This window comes from Artibeus jamaicensis, unplaced genomic scaffold (genome assembly GCF_021234435.1).
Source record: "Artibeus jamaicensis isolate MK-2021 breed Jamaican fruit bat unplaced genomic scaffold, CSHL_Jam_final scaffold_1964, whole genome shotgun sequence".
NCBI lineage: Eukaryota > Metazoa > Chordata > Mammalia > Chiroptera > Phyllostomidae > Artibeus > Artibeus jamaicensis.
Genome location: NW_026522030.1, coordinates 52,435,145 through 52,452,739, shown reverse-complemented (window position 1 = coordinate 52,452,739; position 17,595 = coordinate 52,435,145). Strand labels below are relative to the sequence as shown.

At 41.2% G+C, this 17,595-nt stretch overlaps 1 protein-coding gene across 2 annotated transcripts in view; it reads left to right on the top strand.

The window, feature by feature from the left end:
- The window catches only part of TTC39B (tetratricopeptide repeat domain 39B), a 228,957-nt gene that overhangs the window by 6,819 nt on the left and 204,543 nt on the right, over positions 1-17,595 (top strand). For both annotated transcript variants that reach the window (XM_053656372.1, XM_053656371.1), the window contains exon 2: positions 7,415-7,509. The gene's annotated coding sequence lies outside the window, so the exon portion shown is untranslated. The remainder of the gene's footprint in view (positions 1-7,414; positions 7,510-17,595) is intronic.

Sequence of the window (17,595 nt, the reverse complement as noted above, 5' to 3'; positions counted from 1 at the left end):
GTTGTTTCATTTTCATTTTCATATTACATATGGCTGCTTTTGCATTACAGTTGCAAAATTGAGTAGTTACAAGAGATTGTATGGCTTGCAAAGCCTGATACACTTATACTCTGGACATTACAGAAAGTTTGCTGACTCCTTTTCCTTCTTTTCCTTTAAAATATTTTATTTATTTTTAGAGAGAAGAGAAGGAAGGGAGAGAGAGAGGAAGAGAAACATAGATGTGTGGGAGATACATCCTTTGGTTGCCTCTTGCATACCCCCAATTGGGGACCTGGCCTACAAGTCAGGCATGTGTCCTGACTGGGAATTGAACTAGCAATCTTTTGGTTCTTAGGCCCATGCTCAGTCCACTAAGCCTCACCAGCCAGGGCTGCTGACCCCTTTTCTAGATGAAGGTGGCTATTGTACTTATAAGGATACAAAAAGGTAGGTCTTATGAAAGTCCAAAACATGAACCAAAGCATTCATAGGCTCTGTTAGTAGGAATCAATACTACATTTTCTTCCCAGGCATTTTGTATTTTATTTCTTTCCTTTTTATCAAGTGTTTCTCACTTCTTCTTTATGTACACTGCTATATTGTTGAGGGGTGGGGATCTCCCCTTGTAGCTAAGTCGAGAAAGGAGAAGATGTCTAATAAAGCAGAATACTTAGAGCTAGAATCATCCCATAGGATGGAAAAGAGAAACAAGTATCTGTTGTCATGTAAGCTAGGTCCAGAAAAAAAAAAAAGAAAAGCAATTTCTTCTCAATATAATTACTCTTTTGCAACTTGTCAAATTAATGCCATTTCAGGAAAAATATTCTTTCCCTGTATGCTATTTGACACTGTGGCTAAGAAAAAACTACTTATTTTGGAGGGTGTGCCTTGCTTTTTAGGTACATATCTGAGAATGTCAAGTGCATCTAACACGAGGGATTATAATCACTCTCTCAGAGTCAGCTGTGACTAAGAAAAGTACAGCCTCTCAGGTACTCTAGTTAGGGGGAAGATCCTCCTAACTCCCTCCTTTTGAAAATCTAGTCTAGAAGGCTTTCCTTGGTGTCTAATAGATGAAAGAATGAAGTCCACCAGTTATGGTCTGACCTCTGATGATCAAACTCTATACTTCACTTATAGTACAGTGTATGTCTGATCGAGGAAGACTGGGCAGCAAAGATTCCCTGGAAGGAATGGTAAGTGCTGCCCAATAGCTTAGGGGGGTTCCAGCAGAGAGAGGACAGGAGGCACACCTGCAGCATCAGGGCACAGCCTCCCAGCCCCAGAGATGGTTGGCCTGCCTTACTCTTTAGAGCAGAAAAGGACAGATCTGCACCGTTTTGCCCATGTTTCATCTTCACATGTTGCAGAAGGGCTCTTGACACAGTTGCCGGATTTAGCAAATGAAAAACAGAACATCCAGTTAAATTTGAATTCCAGAGGTAAATAATGAACAAATAACTTTTCCGTATAAGTATACCCCATTCACTATCTGGGACATGTCTGTACTAAAAAAATGTTGTCATGTATTTAAAACTCAAATTTAACTGTCCTGTGTTTTATTTGGCAACCCTGATCTACAGTATACTTTATAACCTTTCAGATCTGTTCATGGAGCTATGAGGAACTTCTCTCTGATCTCCCGAGAGACAGCAAAACCTAGAGGCAGAAAAAGAGAGGAGAGGATTGGCCCAGTATTCCTTGTCTGGGAAAGACCCACGTATCAGGCCATGCTAAGCTGTTGGCCAGCACTCAGAGGGTCCTGTCCTGTCTCCATTTCCGGTCTAACTAAGTGTGGCCATGGAGATGAACTGCTGGGAACTGTAGGGGCACAAACACAGTTTGTTTGCATAGACAGAAGCCAATGAGGCACGTAAATATGTCTAGTGCGCATGTCTGCTGCAAGGTCCCCTCATGCCAGCCCTCCTCCCTTCTCCCCGTTTTCTACTTCAGGGGGCCTCCTTCCTGGTACCCCTTACGTCAGTTCAATGCCAGTCCCTTGCCTGCCTTCATCTCAAGACTCTCAGATATGAATCTTATGTTTTTGGTCCACTTAACTGTTTGCTAACACCTCTTGCTCCCAAGTTGAACTTCTTGCCTCTCTTTTCCTGCACAAATGTGGTCACTCTCTTTTTCTATTCATCCATCTTATTTAAGGTTCAACCAACAGCTCTCAGTTCTAAGAAGTTTTCCCCCCTTAAAACCATACTATTCTGTGCAAATTTTGTAAGTTGTCTTGCATACTTTATTAGCTCAAAAGTTTAATCAGCCTATTTTTCTAAGTTGAAAATAAAAATTATAGCACTAAAGTATAGTGATTTTGGAAAATCACTTATAATGCCAACACCATAAAATAATTTAAAATTTCTTTCATAATTGAGATTTTATTGATTATTTTGAGGATAAGTACACACACCTTTCAATTTGTACACAATTTTTAACATATGTACCAAAAATGTAAAGTTGTGTAGCTGTGATTCTTTTCTAAACAGACATTTCGGTGACTTTCCAGTTTAAAATTTGGAGGCTAATTTTCCTTAGTAGAATATCAAGTACTAATAATATCTTCAAATGTTGATACACTGTTACATCAAAGTCCCACTAATTCACAATTTAATATCATATTGTGATATTAAATACTACATAATCGAATTTTTAATCTTTCACAGAACTTTAACAAAGTCAGTAGGAAAAATGGACTATCATACTACAGATGTTACAGAGTGCACAAAATTCTGCCAGGGAGAGCTGAGATCAAAGAGTGGCTTTTTTTAGGAAACAAATCTACCAAAAACATGGGAACAGAAGTAATTCAAAATGTTCAAGACATATTAAATGCACAACTAGCTCCAAATTGCCACTTGGTATGTTTTGTATTACAGGATATAAAAACTACCACCATCTGCTCTGGCTGGTATGGCTCAGTGGATTGAGCGCTGGCCTGTGAACCAAAGGGTCAGTAATTCAATTCCCAGTCAGGACACATGCCTGGGTTGTGGGCCAGGCCCCCAACAGGGGGCATGTGAGAAGCAACCACACATCAGTGTTTCTCTCTCTCTCTTTCCCTCTCTTCCCTTCCCTTCTCAATAAATAAATAAATAAAACCAAAAAATATATAACAAAAACTACCACCCCAAAATATACCAAAATCTATGGAGTGTTAAGCTGATGCCTAAGACAACCAGAGCCTCACATACCCCACTATTTCCTGGTTGTATTAAAAAATAAACAACCAACAAGTGATTCACCTCTTAAAAAAAGCATTTATGCCCTAAATTGTGTTAGTCAGTCATTTGGACGTCACACAAACTGAAAGGTCAAGGGTCTCCAGTTTGATTTCCAATCAGGGCATATGCCTGGGTTGTGGGCTGGGTTGTGTGTGGACTTGGTCCCCTGGGGCAAATGCGAAAGGCAGCCAATTGATGTTTCTCTCTTCTCTTTCTCCCTGGCTTCCCCTCTTTCTAAACATAAATAAAAATCTTTTTTTAAAAAAGCATTTACACTTTAGAAAATGGGATTTGGTGGAATTCTATCTTTCTTAAAAATGTTTCCAGAGCTACTAAAAAGCTTTAATTATTTATCAACTATTTACAAAATAGTTGGATCATATAATAAGAGAGATATGGACTACTGGTAAGACATGGGATACGATATTAATCGGACTTGGCTTTTTTTTCTTCTTTCTCATCTGAGGCTGGACTCCTCTTTTTAGTGTCTCAGTTTTCCACAGGGAGATTTTCTTTAGCTTCCTGGTTAGCTATTTCAGCCTGTTTTCTCTTTTCTCCCCTTTTCCCTTGCATTTGCACTTTTTTTAAACATATTTTTAAAATATTTATTTATTTTTAGAGAGAGGGGAAGGGAAGGAGAGAGAGTGGGAAAGACACATCAATGTGTGATTGCCTCTCATGTGGCCCCCTGCAACCCAGGCACGTGCCCTGACTGGGAATCAAACTGGTGACCCTTTGCTTCATAGGCTCGTGTGCAATCCACTGAGCTACACCAGCCAGGGCTGCACTTTTTTCTTTTTTTTTCTTCTTGGTCTGCAGATTTACCTTTTCTTGCTGTCTTCTTTGGCTTCACTTCCACTTTTGCAGGAACAGTTTTGGCTGACAACCTCACCTATCTCCTCTTGAGCTCCTCCTTTTCTGTCCCCTCGGACTGACCTTCCTCTTGAGCATCTTGGCAGTGGGGCTGAGCCTTCAGGAACCTGGGCGACCTGCTCACTGCCTCGTTCCCACTGCCCAAGCTGCTTCACCCAGGGTGGGGTGGTGGAAGAACAGGATGAAACCTGATTGGTAGCCCGCCTCCCAACCCACTCCCTACCTTCCCCCCAACAACACTGGTACTAATTTTTATTAAAATGCACATATACTTTATATGGCTGCTGGCTGTCTCATATTCTTGTCTTTCCTCCTTTTGTGATCTGAGAGGCAAGGTCCCTTCTCATCTAGCTCCAAATAGCAACAACCCAAGGCTTTGTTTAATTCAGCTGGAAATGTTGCTGATCACATAGTGTCCCATTCCTTTGAACCAATGAATGGGGCTACAGGAATGAGCTACAGTATTTGGCCAGATCTAAATCACCTTGTGGCCACATGATTAGATACTGTGATTGACAGCTCCATCAGAATCAAAATCAAATTGGGAAGTGGATGGGAGAACAGTTCTCCAAAGGGAAGAAAGTAGTAATGGACAGACAGAAACAGCAGCTGTCTACAAAAACCAAAACTCTTCTGAGTTTTGGTAGAATGACCCAGTCCCCCCAAATGTGGCCGTCCTTTGCTGAATTGAAAACAAAAAGTTTTGAAACTATTAAATTGAGGACTGAACGTTCAGGTAATGACAAATATCAGAGGACTCTTATTTGAATGATACTGACTTTACTTAATTGTAATTATCTCCTTTCATTTCAGTGTCTGAATGGATTTTATAATAAATAAATGGCATGGAATACCTAACAGGGGGCTATTGTTCTTCTTTTAAAGAGGAGTATACTGGCTCTTGGAAGGATGGGGAAAAAAACCCATAAAAATCCTGGCTTATGGCTTGGGGGGGGTCAAGACTTTCAGCCTCATATTTTATATTTTCCACAAGGGAGGCTTCTAGAGTTCAAAGTTAGAGTGAATTTTTTATTTTAAGAGACTTAAAAGTAGGCTATTTTATTTTATTTTTTCTTAGTGTTTTAAATAAAAAACCCTTATATCCTTTCAAAAATAAGGCTGAAGGAATGTTGTTTAAATGGAATGAATGAACACACATGAGAGGGAATAAAAATTCTGCCTCCCAATCTGTGTGTTAGGTTTCCCTGCCAACAGTGTTTTGCTTTTGCACCAACCATAAATCTCCACTCATATCTGTGTTTTTAAAGGTACCTACTTTCATATTTTGAAATTGCTGTGAGCAGTTAGCTATTAGAGTGTTGCTACCCATGTAAGGAGGTGAAGCAAAACATTCTCTCCTTATGTTCTTTTGCCAGCAAATATCTGACTCAGAGCAATTTAACAAAAGTGTTGTCTTTTGAGCCCTGCCTCTTCGATGTTTCCTTGCAATATAGTCTTTGAAAACTTATTTACATTTTAAGAGATAATATTTTAATTAAAAACATAAATATAAATTTTCAGTGAAAAGTCCTACTCTCACCCTTTTCACTGTCTTTTCAGTTCTCACCACCCCACACCCAACAGTAACCGCTTTTACCAGACGTATACAACTTTAGCTTTTTAGTATAAATGTGAACAATATGAATATATATTCTCATTTAAAACAAAAGACGATATTTCTCTAAATGTTGCTTTTGAAAACTTAGTATTGTATCTTAAAGAGCTTTTATGTTGGTGGATAAAACTTCATTTTTTTTTACAGTTGCATAGTCTTCCATCAGGTGGACACGCCATGTTTCTTTGGCCGGTGCTTATTAATTTACACATAGATTGTTTTCCATCTCTTATTCTAACAAACAATACTGCAATGATTAATCTTATACATAAGTCATTTGTAAGTCATAGCAGATGTACATCTGTAGAATAAATCCCAGAAGTGGGAACGCAAGGTTGATTAGTTAAAACATTTGCTATTCTTGCTGTGTTTTTACTTTTAAAGCAGCACTACCCTTATTCTCTTGGTGAACTAACTGATCCTCATTCTTTAATACTCATTTTAAATGTGAGCTACTCTGTAAAGACATCCTGACCCCTTCTAAAGAGAGTCATTTGCTCCCACCTCTGTGCTCTCATTGACCGACCCATGTTTGTGCCTCCATTACAGCTCTCAGCCCTTTGTACCGATTATTATTGGTATGGCAGTTAACTTCACTGGTCTATGAGGCTGAAAAACAGGGATGCTGTCTGCTATATTTCTGGAATCCCAGGACCATGGATAGTGCCAAGTGTGTAGTAAATGCTCAGTACGGATAGATGGGGGACTGGATGAATAAATAAATAAATATGACCAAAGAAATTACTATTTCTAATCTGGGGCAAATAACAATGTAATGACCAGTCTACATTGTCGTGCTTTAAGATTTGGTCTGGCTAAGTGGGTTGACTGAAAGGGAGGTCTTGGACTGGAAGCATTGAGTTCAGATAAATAATTGACAATGGAGATCTTTACCAGATAAGGTTCATATGGGTGAAAGCTCCAGAAACAGATCTGTCACTGAAGCAGAAATTAGATTCATTGTGAAAGCTCACAGAAAAGACAGGGCGGAATACCCAAGTCTCAGGAAGGGTGGCAACAGGGTCAGTCCTTCAGAAGTAGGAAGAGTGTTAGCTTCTCTTCTGAACATTGTCAGAGGGGACTTACCTCTTACCACTTTTTGTCTCTGTTTAAGTTCTCAAAGTTCTCAGAAAAGAACCTGATAGGTCAGCATAGCTAAGGACAGATTTAGTAACATAGGTATGGCCTTTTGAGAAAAACATTATGTGCCAAGAAGCCATTGTAATTTTTGATTACAAGTAGGGCCCAGGTGACAATGTAGCGGGCTTTCTATCCGATGTGTGTGACAGAATGACAAGGAAGCCAGGAAAGAGAAGAAAGCAGGTCAGTGGGGCAAGGCATCAGGTAGGAGAACAAGCAGAAGCCCAGCCATCAAGATTTGGGCAATAGGTCAAGATCAGACTGGCAGCCCAATGTGGAGCTGGAGTCATCTGAGCACATCTGGCCCCAGGTCAAGATTGACTCTGGGAACCAAAGAGGACGGAGCCTGTCCTTGGGAAACAAGTGGGGAGCCAGTAGAAAGGGTGTGCAGGCTGGACACCAGGCTGTGCCTGCATGCACTATTCCTCCACGCAGAATTTGGAACATATTTCTCTTCACTCATTGGCCGACTGACACGATGAGGGACAGGCCCAGTCTGCCTTAATCCCAACAAAGTGTACCAATGAAAATGCTGACATTGCATTGTCTCTCAACTGTTTCTGCTTGTCATTTTCAGCCTTGAATCTGACTTGCATACTGATGTGACCAAGAGAAGGGAGGATGCTGTCTTTCATTTTGTGCCTGCTGTGTTCCAGCGAAGCAACAGAGATCGTATGTGCATTATTACACTTTAAAATACCTTCAAAACAGCCCTGTGAGAGAAGAATTAGGCCCCCTTTTTATAGATGGGCCAACGTAGGTGTGTTAGTCCATTTGGGCTCCTATAAAAAAACACCACTGAGTGGATGGCTTATATACTAAAAATATTTATTTCTCACAATTCTATAGGCTGGGAAGTCCAAGGTCATGGTGCTGGCAGATTTGGTTTCTGGCAAAGGCCCACTTGCTAGACAGCTGTCTTTTCATTGTAACCTCAAAAGGCAGAAGCGGCAGAGGAATGTTCTCTGTGAGGCCTCTTCTTTTCTTTTTTTAAAATTGTTTTTTAAAAATTTATTGATTGATTTTTTTAGAGAGAAACATTGAGTTGTTGTTCCACTTACTCATGAATTCATCGGTTGATTCTCATACGTGCTCTGATGGGGGATCAAACCCACAACCTTTGCCACGTCCAATGCTAACCATGTAGTCTGACAGAGTCACAGCATGGGGACTACGACCTCACAGAAGCATGTTCCGGCCAGGTGGATGTGGCATAAGTGGATATATGGTGTTGATTCTGTTTGTGCTGACTCTTGGTATTCTGACATTCACTTTTCTGATAATTTGAAATCTGCTAGAAATGATGGCCATTCTCAGAGCTGATCAACAACTAGGTCAGACTGAGAAAAATGCCACCTTGGCCTTTCCCCAAAATAATACCCTCTCTGGGGTCCCAGAAGAGGAAAGGCCCACAATGTCCAGTGAGTCCAAGGGGAAGAATATTTTCTTCCCTGACCCAGTTAAGCAGATGCAGGACAAGTTAATATTAGGTAGCAGGAAGCGAGAATTACCCAGAGCACTCCCCCAAGTTAATCCCCTCTAAGGAAATAGTTCCTGAATATCTAAAAGTTGTTAGAGTAACAGCCCCTCCTTTACCTTGAACAAGAATATATATTAATTAGAATTAAGCAGGCAAAGAAACAGGAAAAGCTTGTTAGATACCACAAACTAAACACGTAGATACAATTACCAAGGAGTTAGAGTCCATAGTACATAGAGAAACATTTTAGACAGAAAGATAGATAGCTAAGTTAGACATCATAAAGGCCTTATAATAAATTTCCTAACCTCTGCTCGATCTAGCGTACCTTTTGCTCCATGCCAAATTCTAGACCTTTAATAAACAATAAGACATTCAAACTCTGTACATAGAGCTATTTCAAATTGTCTGATTAATGGTTCTCCTGGTCAAAACAATTTTTGTTTAATATAACTGAAACTATAGAAATTCTTGTACTTTTCCTCGTTACCTTTGTTTTGAATTTTTCTGTTTAACTAATCATGCTATACACCTGCAAATGTTAATCACTACCTAAAACGAAAATATAAAAACCTGCTTGTACTTGCAATAAACGGAACAGAGCTTCACTGTCCTTTGAGGCATGTCATCTGTTACCCATCGCTGACGCCTCACCTACCTTCGGGAATCCCTGGACTCTGCTGCAGCTGGACCTCGGCAACCTTGGAGCATCAGGATGTTCTAACTGAGCTACCTTAGTGTGTGAGGCCTCTTTTATAAGGTCACTAGCTCTGCTCATGATTTAATTGCCTCCTAAAGGTCCCACCTCCTAATTAATACATTACCTCAAGAGTTGGGTTTCAACATATGAATTTTAGGGGGAAACAAACATTCAGACCACGGCAGAAGGTACAGTAGCTTGAACAAAGTTCTCTCTGGCCCCAGTGCTCGTACTTCCCTTCAATGGCAGTGTCTAGCTTCTCTTGGGCCCCATCCCATGCTCCCTGGGGCCCGTCTGGATAGTGGCTACACGGTAGCCATGATGTCATGGGCAATGGACTACACTGGAGTCAGGACACCTCAACCCTGGGCTCTGCTGTGTTACTGATTAGGTGGTGGCTCGGTTTCCTCATCTGTGCAATGAGGGGGTTGCCCTAGCTGACAGCAAGGCTCTTTTACTGCTCCCAAACTGCCAAGCGTCTGACGTCATTGCCTTTGAGGCAGTGAGAGGTCACTTGTGCTTTAGAGAACTTCATTTTGATCTGTACTAGTGCCAGATTAAGTTAGTTACTGAGGGACAAAAAACCTGTATTATTGGCATTTTAAAAAATCCCTTAGCTATTTTTTCCACGTGATATATGATTCAAAAAAAGGGAATTGAGTTCCTACATCAGTGTGGTCTGGCATTCTCAAGGAAACTTTGAACTTGCCTATACAGTTTCTCAGGTACATTGCCGTCTTGACTTCTAGCATTGGTCCATGAAAGTTATTTTTAAACTTTCTCTCCAGTTTTGGTAGTGAAAATCATATTTCAACTTCATGAAATTCTTATTTAGAACTCTAAAATGTAAACCCAATGTAACTGGGTGTGGGAAAACAAAAAGTTATTACATCAACAGTTTTTTTTAAAATCCCATTGGGAAAAAAGTATTTTTTGTGTTGGGGAAAAAAAAGACTCGCATGGATAGAAAGTCGGACTTGCACTTTTGCACACTAGAAAGGAACAGGCATTTGGAGGTGGAGGGATTGGGTAAAAGACAGCAGAGAAAGAAAGGGCTCAGTGATCTAGTGTTAGGCAGGAGCTCAAGGTCCCTGGAATTGGTGGAAGGATCTTCTTAAGAATGGCTGTGTCTAATATTCAGTCTTAAAGTGTTAGGTTTCTGTGATAGAAACTTCTTACGTAAGCCCCAACACTAAGCTTTTGATTGCCAAAGCATCCAGTTCAAAGACATCCATCTTGAATAAACATATTGCCAGTAAAACAACTAGATAAGAAACCAGGCCACTCCGCCCATGAAGTTCTCCTTTTAGGAAGCCTGGGTTACCCAACTGGCTGACCACTTGAGAGACCCCACTTTTTTCTTCTCCCATCCTAATTCCCACTTTATATTTTAAATTTGCCAATAAAGAGCAAGCACATGAAACTCTAGCACCATATTCTTGACTCATAAAGGCAGAGTCCCAGGTCCAGACTCGCTCCCCAGCCCTCTATACCCGCAACCTCACTGTGTGGCCCTCTGCTGTGCTGTGTACCCTCCAGGATCTGTGAGTAATAAATCTTGTTCTCCAAAGTTCTCCGACGATTTCTTTTAACTTGGGTGCTTCTTGCAATCATAATAAGAAGCACAAAGGGAAGTCCAGCCACAACGTTGGCTGTGCTGGGAAAATGTCTCTGGGGGTTGCCACAAGTAGCATGGCCCCAGGTGAGTGCCCCAGGCATTACTGTCCATAGGGTAAGAACGACAGAACAAAATCCTGCCCCTCTCTCCAACTTTGCAACACACACACCCCGTTACGTGAGTGGAGATTTTTGTTATGTGGACTAGGTGGATGGGTGGATGTGAAAACCAAGGAAAAGGATTGGGTTCCATGTAAACTAATTTACTGAAAGAAGAAACTATCACTTATCAAGTGCTTCTAGGTCCCAGGCAATACACTTGGTATATTTAATCTTCTAAACAACTCTAAGAACTAGTTACTATTATTAAACTCTATTTTAGAGATGATAAAAGTAAATTCTGGAGACAATTCATAATTTGTATAAAGGTACCCAAGGAGCATGTGGTGAAAACAGGACTGGAATTCACATTTGCCTGATTCCAAAACCCATTTCTTACCCAGTCACTAGTCTGTGTGGCTGCTCGTGTTGGACAGGGGTCTAGTCATTGGGACCACAGAAACTTAAAATTGGTAGCAAGCTATGCCTTCTGCTCTTCTTTGCCTTCTTCCTCCCAAGTTTGTCTTGCTTTTGAAATGAAAAGATTTTGTATTTCATAAGCAAAAGGAATCTCATAAATATAAACATAGCATGGATTTCTGCTAGTGATAATACATAGCATTTTGTGGTATCACATAATTTGCAATCTGCTTGGTATTATGCTTTATAAGTTTGATTGATAGTCACATCAAAGAAGGCAATAGAACATAGTGGTTAAGAGTAAAGGTCTGAAATCCTTAGCTCAGACACTTCCTGGCTATATAAAACCCGACTAAAAGGACTTCTGGCCAATGTGAAGGCATAGGTAGACACACTGTGCCTCTCCGCACAACCAAAATAAGGACAACAACAATTTAGAAACAAAATAACAACCAGAACTGACAGAAAATTGAACTGTATGGAAGTCAGACAACCAAGGAGATAAAATAGACACATTCATCCAGACTGGTAGGTGGGGCGGAGTCAGGCAGCCTGGTGGAGAGGGGTCTTGGCACAAAAAGCGGTGGCACCAGGTGTGCAAGGCACCCCAGGCACATAAGACAGCAGTGGGTAGACCCCGGGTGTGGGGTGGCAATGGGCAGACCCAGCGAGGCAGTGATTGTGAAGCAAGGCACTGCGCGCAAGGCAGCTGGCTGAACGAGTGGTCCCACATTGGCATGCAGATAAACTAGGCAAAATTTCGGAGTGACACAGACCTCGCAACCTCGGGCCTCAGTGCAATGAAATAGAGCCTCAAAACACTGATTGAAAACACCTGTAGGGGGTGAGGCACAAGGAGAGGTTCCCAGCCTCACAGGAGAGTTTGTTGGAGAGACTCACAGAGTCCTAGAACATATATAAGCCCACCCACACGGGAATCAGCAGCAAAAGGGCCCAGTTTGCTTGAGGGAAGTGGCATAGGGGACTGAAATCCTGCGGAGAGAGGAGAAAGTGCCATTGTTCTCTCTCTGCCCCGACCCCACATGTAGTGTCACTATGGGTTGCCCCGCCCTGGTGAACATCTAAGGCTTTGTTTGCCCTTCACTAGGTAATTGGTGCAACAAGACAAAAAAAAATAACCCAAATGGAAGAACAGATCAAAGCTGCAGAAAAAAATACAACTAAGTGACAAAGAGATAGCCGACCTATCAGATGCACAGTTCAAAGCACTGGTGATCAGGATGCCTATAGAATTGGTTGAATTTGGTCGCAAATTAGATGAAAAAATGACAGCTACACTAAGTGAAATGAAGCAAAATGCACAGGGAACCAATAGTGATGGGAAGGAAACTGGGACTCGAATCAATGGAGTGGACCAGAAGGAAGAAAGAAGCAACCAAACAGAAAAGAAGGAAGAAACAAGAATTCAAAAAAATGAACAGAGGCTTAGGAACTTCCAGGACACCTTTAAACGTTCCAACATCCAAATTATAGGGGTAGCAGAAGGAGAAGAGGAAGAGCAACAAGTGGAAAACTTATTTGAACAAATAATAAAGGAGAACTTCCCCAGTCTGGCAAAGGAAATAGACTTCCAGGAAGTCCAGGAAGCTCAGAGAGTCCCAAAGAAGGTGGACCCAAGGAGAAACACACCAAGTCACATTATAATTACATTAGCCAAGATTAAAATGAAGGAGAGAATCCTAAACGCAGCAAGAGATAAAGAGACAGTAATATACAAAGGAGTTCCCATCAGACTGTCAGTAGATTTCTCAAAAGAGACCTTACAGGCAAGAAGGGGCTGGAAAGAAGTATTCCATTTCATCCAAAATTGCTCTGTCCAGCAAAGCTTTTATTTAGCATGGAAGGACAGATAAAGTGCTTCTCAGATAAGGTCAAGTTCAAAGAGTTCATCATCACCAAGCCCTTATTTTATGAAATGTTAAAGGTACTTATCTAGGAAATTGAAGAAAATAAAAAACTATGAACAGTAAAATGACAGCAAAATTACAATTATTAACGACCACACCTAAAACAAACAAACAAAGAAACAAAAAACTACCTGAGAAAACAACTAGAACAGGAACAAAACCACAGAAATGGAGATCACATGGAGGGTTAGCAACAGGGGAGTGGGAGGAGGAGAGAGGGGAAGGTACAGAGAATAAGTAGCATAGATGGGAGGTAGAAAATAGACCAGGGCGGGCAAGAATAGTATGGGAGATGTAGAAGCTAAAAATCTTATGACACACAGACATCAACTAAAGGGGGGGAATGTGGGTGGGAGAGGGTGCACAGGGTGGAGGGGAATGAAGGGAGGAAATGGGACAACTGTAATAGCATAATCCATAAAATATATTTTAAAAAACTGACTAATAACCTACTCGTGCCTTCACTTTATCACCTATAAAGCAGACTTTTTGGTTAGTGTTATATATTTTTTGAAGATTTTATTTATTTTTTAGAGAGAGGGAGAAAAAGGGAGAGAAACATCAATCGACTGCCTCTTGCCTGTCCCTAAGTGGGGACCTGGCCCACAACCCAGGCATGTGCCCTCGACTGGCAGTCCAGCCTGTGACCCTTCAGTTCACAGTCTGGCACTGACCCCACTGAGCCACCAGCAACAGCATAATGTTATTTTATTGTACTTTCATTTCTTACCTAAACTGAATCACCTACCTTTAGACATTGATTTTTTTTTTTCCTGCAGAAGTTGCTGATGTATCTTACAGCAAATTTGAAATTGCTGTGGTATTTTAGAATCAAGCTCCATCCTAGAGAGAAGACTTCTCATGAAGAAATTGTACCTATTTGGGTTTGGAGCCATTATTTTCATTCATTCACTTATTCATTTTTCATACAGCACTTTTTTCAATTGTATTGAGAAATAATTGACATATATCACTGTATAAGTTTATGGTATACAGCATGAGGGTTTGATTTACATATATTGTGAAATGATTGTAATAGGATTAATTAACATCTACCACCTCATATAGACACAATAAGAAGGAAACAAAAATAATTTTTGCCTTATGATGAGAATTCTTAGGACCTCCTCTCAACAAATTCCTGTATTTCATGCGGCAGTGTTAACTCTAGTCACCAACCATACATTATATCCCTAGTACTTAATTTGTCTGACAACTGAAAGTTTATTCCTTTTGACTATCTTCCTCCAATTCCTCTTCCCCTACTCCATGCCTGGTAACCACACACCTGATCTCTCTTTCTATGAGTTTGGTGGATTTTCGTTTTTGTGCTTAAAATCACTTTTTGAGGTCTTATTTGCATAGCATTCTGGGCATCTAAACAGGACGGACCCTGAGAAACCCAGGGTTGTGTGAAGAACACAAAATATGTATTGCATAAGTATAATACAGTGTAGGAACTGACAGCTGCTGTGAGAAATACAGAGAGAAAGTACAATGAGAGTTCAGAAGAGGAGGCAGAAGAGGTTGACTTTTAACCTTGAAAGTTTAGAAAAAACTTTGTAGGGGTAATGGTATGTGACCTGACCTTGAGAAACACATCCCAGACAGAGAAAAATCTAAGCAAAGATGCCCAGATAGGAAAGCACAGAATCTGTGCAATGCTACTTTTTGCTTTACTACGTTGGGTTAGAAGATAGGTCATATTTTAATAACAAAATTTTGAATCTACAACCTATTTACTGTGAAAATGCCTTTGTTTCTCTCTTTGGGTTTGTTACTTCCTCTCATGCATGGTAACTCCAAAAATACATCTAAGGGTTGAGCTTCACTTACTATTTTAAGAGGAGAGGTCTTAGCAGCCTGTTGTAATTTTTGTTTACAAAAAGGAAGGACTTTGGACCTTCTGGTTGCCCCCACTGGGTCACGGCCCATTAGTGGTTCCTCATGTCTTGGAACTCTTTCTCCCCAGTGTTAGGTTTATTATGATAGCCCCATGCCACTGCAGTCTTGGGTCTCAATTTTGGAGCTCTTTATTTATCCAGCCATTTAATTCACCCTCCCCGCCAACCACACAACCTACATACATCCACACACATACACACAGCCATTTTCCCCAAGGTTCAAGGTAGCGTCAGGTGGCTGAGTCAGAGAGGGTTCTAATCTTACTGGTGGTGCCCGGAACTGGCTCTCTTTCCAAACCTCCATATATTAGTGTGGGGTTAGGAGGACGAAGACTGCTCTCTTAACATAAAACCTTACCCATTTCCTGGATCGAGATGAGTGCCATTTCTTCGAGAGCGGGACCTCCCCTTGTTTAAAATGAATGATTAGAGAACTTCCTTTGTACTGAGCTTAGCATAAGCTCAGCATTTTATATTTTCTTTCAATTTGATTTACACTTAATAATTACAGATTGAGCAAGAAACAGTAAAAAGAACTCTTTCTTTAAAAAAATTGGAGTGCTTTGAACTTCCACACTTGGCCATGAAGAAACCACCTGTGGAAGTAACTGGTTCTGTACTTTCATTTCTACTATAAACATTTCTAAAGCTGAATAAAATATATGAGACAACTGTTTTTAGGCATTAGACAACAGATAGCATGGGCTATAGTTGTATGCCAACTATAATTGAAAACCAAATTTTAAAAAAGTTACCTGAATACTTAAAAAAAAATCCATCCTGTTACTTATTCAGTCAAGGTAAGCTTGCCTCGGTCTGGCAGAGCATGTCTTGGTTTTATTGAGACATCAGAAGAGCGTTGCCAGGTGTCTTCATGCCCCACTTGGAATAATCCCAAGAGAGCATACTCGTAAGTGGAAACACAGGCTGTGTTCAGTCCTGGGCCGGCCCGGGAGGGTCCCCGTGGGTCTGAACACGTAGGGTCAGACTTAGTTCCTCTAAAGATCTGATTAGGAGAGAAGACAGCTTGTGATGAAAACCAATCTCTTGGCAAAAATTGAACATTACCATTTCAGAATTTACCAGAACAAAATGACTGTACCATATGCTGTTCACTCCCCTTGGGAGCCCTTTAAATTATGTCTTAACGCATGAAAAAACTCTCACTCTGGGGAGACTGAGAAGGGCAGTTGTTTCTTAAAGGACTCCAAATAAAATATCCAACGAGATAAAAGCATGAGCCAGCGATTAGGGAGGGCGCATGGGATTTGGTTTCTCTAACCAGCTTGACGCAGAGCAATTCCCTTTGGAAATCTCAGATCTCAGAACCACGCTCAGTTGTTTGCAAGTGTGAGCTAAATATACTGATGCCGATTTCAAGGATGAGGCAGAGTGATAAAAAGCGAAACAAATGATGGTAAATCATGAAGCGTTTTTGCCGTTCGTTGATGCAGCTTGGTATAGAAAGACATCTTGTGGCTTAGGTCCCTGGGACATTCTGGATCAGCCTCTCTCTTCCCCAATCATTCTCTTTGGTTAAAGATAATATACTGTCTGGCGCAGTGAACTATTGTGAGGTTTAGAGAAAATGCATGCAGGGAATCTTGGCACAATGCCTAGCTCTAAGCAGCTCAGTGAATGTAATACATATTTTTAAAAGTATTTTATTTATTTATTTTTAGAGAGAGGGGAAAGGAGAGAGAAAGAGAGGGGGAGAAATATTGATATGCAAGAGAAATATCATTGGTTGCCTCAATCAGTTAACTGGGGACCTGGGTTGCAATCCAGACATGTGCCCTGACTGGTGATCAAACCAGTGACCTTTTGGTTCACAGGCTGGAGCTCAATCCACTGAGCAACACCAGCCAGGGGGAATGTAGTATATATTGTATGTGACAGGATGTTCATCAGTATGATGTGATGAAATATTACATGTAAAGGATGTGTGAGTGTTTTCTGTGGCCCTCCACACAAGGAAGTGGTCAGTCTTGCTCCAGGATCCGTTCCCAGAGGGCTAGGGAAGAGTAGTCAATTCATTAGAGCAGAGATGCACTTGCCTTCATCAGGGAACGTGGAGGCGAGAGATTCCCAGCTACAGGGTGGGGTTGTATTGCTTAGTCTCTTTGTCTCCCTACATCCATTCTTCTCCCCAGGAGACTATCTTCTGAGAACAGTGTTATTTGAGCTCTCTTGCTGGCCAGCCACCAGCTGGGTTTGGCTCATGTGAGGCACTGGCAGGAAATCACTGAATAAGGACGTTGTTGTTATTTCTCCCTGCTCCCGCCCTGCCTTGGGGTGTGTCTTTGGCAGCATCTCTGTCCTTCCAGGACTATACTATGGCCAGGTGGCTCCTCTTTCACAATCTCGGTCCTCCCTGGACTCAGGTGCCACTCTTCCCTTACCCTGTCCTCTCACACTTTTCCACTGCTACAAATGTGTACGTGACGTCATTCCTTCTGTATTCCATGAACCCTGTGCACACCTCTGTAAGTAGGCCCTCCATTAGAGTCTCTTCGTTTGTACCATCTGGGGCAAATGCTAATTCCTGCTAAGACCTTTTCTGATCAGGAGTCTCCAAGGATCTCACAAGTGTATTCACTGGAGAAAGAT